We start from the raw sequence: 4,336 nt of genomic DNA, 5'->3' as shown, positions 1-4,336 counted from the left end.
AAAAAAAAAAAAAAAAAAAAAAAAAAAAAGAATAAATACAAAGAACTTTTCTATGTGCCCCATTTGATTATTAAAAAAATAATAACCTACAATTTAATCTTTCTTGTAACCTCTGTTTTTGTCTTCCCCAAAGAATCCACCTCCAGTCTAGTAAATGCTAAAAGCGCATAGTTTAACTGAAATTATGAGCAGCCACAGAAGGCCAATTTAAACAGATGTCATAATCAAAACAAATTTTACCCCACTTACATGTATTAGTTAATAGATGTCAAAATGGCCAGCTTGACAGGAAGAGAAGAAGGAGCCAGTTCAGTTATAGATTTCATGAAACCCCCCCAAGTAGTTTCTCTTATATGCAGTCCAAAGGTGTTGCATAAGCCCCTTTCTGGCAAGTAGGGATACATCATCAATTTCTTTGACAGTTTTGGAAGTCTACTATTCAAATTGCTCTTTCAGCATTGCAGCCTCCATGGAAGCTTCCAGTATGTTAACATAATTCCAGATTCACTATTCTCAAGTGTGTTGGCATCTGAGAGCTCTCTGAAGGAGTCTCCTTGAGTAGCCAGATCTGTTTTTAAAATTTTAGAGGTTACTCCAACTTTATATTTCTCTTATATACCTACGTACCATTATACAGAGTGTCCTTGGCAACTACTCAAATTTTAAAAGGTTTTTTAAACTCCAAATGACATGATGGATTATAATAATAATGCCAACTAAATATTTATTGAGTGCCTACTCTATGCTAGGTGCTGTTCTAAGCACTTTGTATTTATTAACTTACTTTATAATCTTTATAGCAATCCTAAGAGGAAGGGACTGTATTATTTCTGCTGCTTTACTGAAGGGAAAATTGAAATACAGAAAGGTCCAGCAACTTGCTCCAAGTTGGAGGAGGCATGGGTATGGTAAAGTCAAGATTCACATTCAGGCATCTGGCTTCAGAGTCTAACTGCTTAGCCACTACAGATGCTGTCTTACTTCTTGATTATTTGAGGGTCTTCTGTGTTGGTCTTAATGATTTGGTTTCCTCTTGAGACAGTCAAGATATTGGTGGATGCATAATCCTATAAACTTCAAGTAATTGATGATTTCTTGGTTGTCCTGCCCCTAAAGGACAGGTCTCATAATCTACCAGTCAGATGGAACTGTTTTTGCAAATGGCAGGAAAAATATTTGGTTTTTTTCTGAGACACCTAAAAAGAGTTTCATTATTAAAATGAAGGGAAATATGTGTACAACTAAAATCATAAGTAAAGTGTTCTTGAATTTTCTGCTCCAAATAGTAATAGAAATTTGCTTTATTTTTTTATATTGGAAAATTAAAGCTGAGAGTTAAAATCACTTTTTCCAAAATCATCTAACTAAAACTGGGAGGTACTAAAACTCAAAATAAATGACAATTATAGACAATATTCAGATAAGGCCACTCAGTGACATGTCTGGAACAAGACAGACAAGCCCATTCTCAACATCTCTCTTCTGGCTAACATGTAATTCCAACTTCATAGCAGTGACTACTCTCAACCCACTTTAATCTTCCTGCCTTCTATATTAAAAAAAAGAATAAGTAAGACCAGTTATTGAATTTCCCTAACTTTTTGACAACCTCCAATTCAAAACTGGACCTCATGTTTTTAAATCCTTCCTACAACCATGCATTACAAGCCCAAATCCTATAAGAAGTTCCTAAAAACTCTCTCTTACTGAGACAACCCCCCATCCTCCTGGAGTGCATGCCCCCTGGCTGCGGTCAGCGAAATAAATCTAGTTCAGACTACAGTTTTGTTCTTAGTGCCCTTTGGTTGATGGGCTATAAAAGTTTCTTGATTGTTTCTCTAGGTGGAAGGTGGTGCCAAAGCACACTGAAGAGCAATACTGGGGAGAAAACTAAAAATTCCATTTCAGATATGTTGAGTGCAGGATACTTTTGAGAAATTCAAGGAATATTAAAGAAACCCTGGTCTAAAAGGGTCTGTAGAACAAAGGGAAAGCATGGATACAAATGTAGAAGTTATCAGCGTATAGATGGAAATTGAAGCTAGAACATGGATGAGATCACTCAGTGCAAAAAGCGTAGGGAGAAAAGAATGGAGAAACTAAAACTCCAACATGAAGTTTCTGTAGAGAAGTGTGAACAACAAATGCGGCTGCGAAAGCACATCCAGAGATAAAGCAGAAGGACCAGGAGCAGATCATCATGTGAATCAAGGAAGAGGATATTTCAAGGCCTATGGAGTAACCAATGGTTGGAAGCAATTGAAAGATCCAGTAAGAAGAGAACGGGAAAATTCCCACTGAAGTCCGTCATTGACATTTTTTGTGAAAGATTTTTCAGAATTTTGATGGAAGCAGAAGCCAGAATAAATGGCCGAGGGATAAGTATGAAGTAAGCTAAGTGAAGGAAGAAAGAAGGGTCTTCCAGGAGGAGGGACAGAGTGATAGTGCTGTAAATAGTGGTTAAATGAATGGGTTCTAGAGAGACTGATCAGAGTTCAAATCCCAGTTGTGTCCCTCACTAGCTGTGTGACCTTAGTTAGGTTAGTTAACTTATTTGTGCTTCAGTTTTTCCATCTGTCAACTGGGGGAAAAACAGTAACCACATGCAGTTATGAGCAGAAAGAGATCAAGTAATAGAGATCCTTGTATATAGTAACGTCTCAATAAGGACAAGCAACAATTATTGCAAAAACATGAGACAGCATGACTCCATTAAGGGCTTGAAAGTTGTTTAATGTGAATGGTGAGCATGGAGATAAGACCAGAGAGGTTGACAGGGTCCTAGGCCTGGAAGCCGTGAATGACATGCCAAAGAGATACATTTCCTCTCAAGGCATAAAAGGTTCATTGAGGGAGTTTAGGAAGAGAGTGATGTGATTATAGTTCTATTTTAGAAAAATCGCTCTGACTGTATAGCCTACAGGGTGGATTGGAGTAGAATCAAGCTGAAGGCCAGGGCAGCAGTTAGGACCCCATTTCAAAAACCTAAATGAAAAGAGATAATGCCTTGATTAGGGCAGAGGAAGTAGAAATGGAAAAGAAAAAAGTTAAGTCAAGGGGGTAAAATTATCATGACTTGGTTACTGATCCTATATTGTAGGTGAGACAGAATGAAGTCTAGGATACTCACCCTTCACCTCCCCTCAAGTTTCTAGCCTGGCTGACTAGCTGAGTAGCACAGCCATTTACTGAGGAAGAAAGTCTAAGAAGGAACAAAGGTCTAAGGGGTTGCTTATTGTTCAATTTTGGATATGCTGTGTCTGATAATACCCACATGTTGAAGATATCCAATATGCAACCTGGAACCCATAGGAAACTTTGAGCTGAAGATCTATTAATGGTTGTTTAAATCATGACCGTTCAAGGGGTTACTGAGGAAGAATATCTAGAAAGAGAAGAATATTGAAAAAAATGTCATTCAGAGAGATTATCTAGGAAAATAACATTAGTTGACAACAGACAAATGTTAAGTCTTCTTGGGAATTTCTTAGAAGACAAATGATGGCAACTGCTATAGCCAGCTAACATCCAGCTTCTTTTATTCAACAGTGGAGAATTTACGATGAGACGGGGAGTGGGGACCAGGGGGAAGGCTAACCCCTGTCTCCTCCACTCAGCCTCCCAGCCTCTCCTCACGGTCCATGTGATGTGAGAAAGTAAGCATCCGGCACTGGAGAGATTGGCAAGTGGTTCCTTGAGAGTTAACCAAGCTTCAGGGTGGTAGGTGTTTGGTGAATAAGGTGATAGTATAGGGTTGTTGGTTTTCTCTAAATAAGGATTTCCAGAAGCCCATGGTGGAAAGGACCACAGCAATGGGAGAATGAGTGAGAAGGGGGAAGAACACAGTAGGTTACATGTAAAAGCATGAGCGGACAAGATGATGGGCGGTGCATGTGTTTTGTCCACTCAGGAAGGATGGCCAGGTGAAGGCATGTAGTCCAAGCAGAGGCCATGAGAGGCCTCCGATGGTCACTTTCTGTCTCTGCGCGTGATAATTACCTCATCCCAGGCAGTAGATGTTGCACACTTAGCCCAAGTCAAACCCTTTGCCTTACCTTTTTGCCTGGTGAGCTCTGCTCACGTTTCCCAACCCATCTGAAATATCACCTTCTCAGGAAAAACCAGTCCTCTCATTGAGCACATAATGGATATTGGCAGGATATTAAGCAGTTAGTGGGAAAATGATCACACTAAAACAATAATAATAATAACATTGAGCCTTGAATTGGGAAGCCTATGTTCTATTTCTGGGTTTGCCACCAAGTATGTGACCCTGGGCAAGTCACTTCACCTCTTCAGGTCTCAGTTCCTTTATTTACATAATGAGAGAGTTTAT

The sequence above is a fragment of the Neophocaena asiaeorientalis genome, unplaced genomic scaffold, assembly GCF_003031525.2.
Source record: "Neophocaena asiaeorientalis asiaeorientalis breed wild unplaced genomic scaffold, Neophocaena_asiaeorientalis_V1.1 scaffold134, whole genome shotgun sequence".
Lineage (NCBI taxonomy): Eukaryota > Metazoa > Chordata > Mammalia > Artiodactyla > Phocoenidae > Neophocaena > Neophocaena asiaeorientalis.
The sequence above is the reverse complement of the archived record's forward strand: the minus strand, read 5'-3'. Positions refer to the sequence as shown.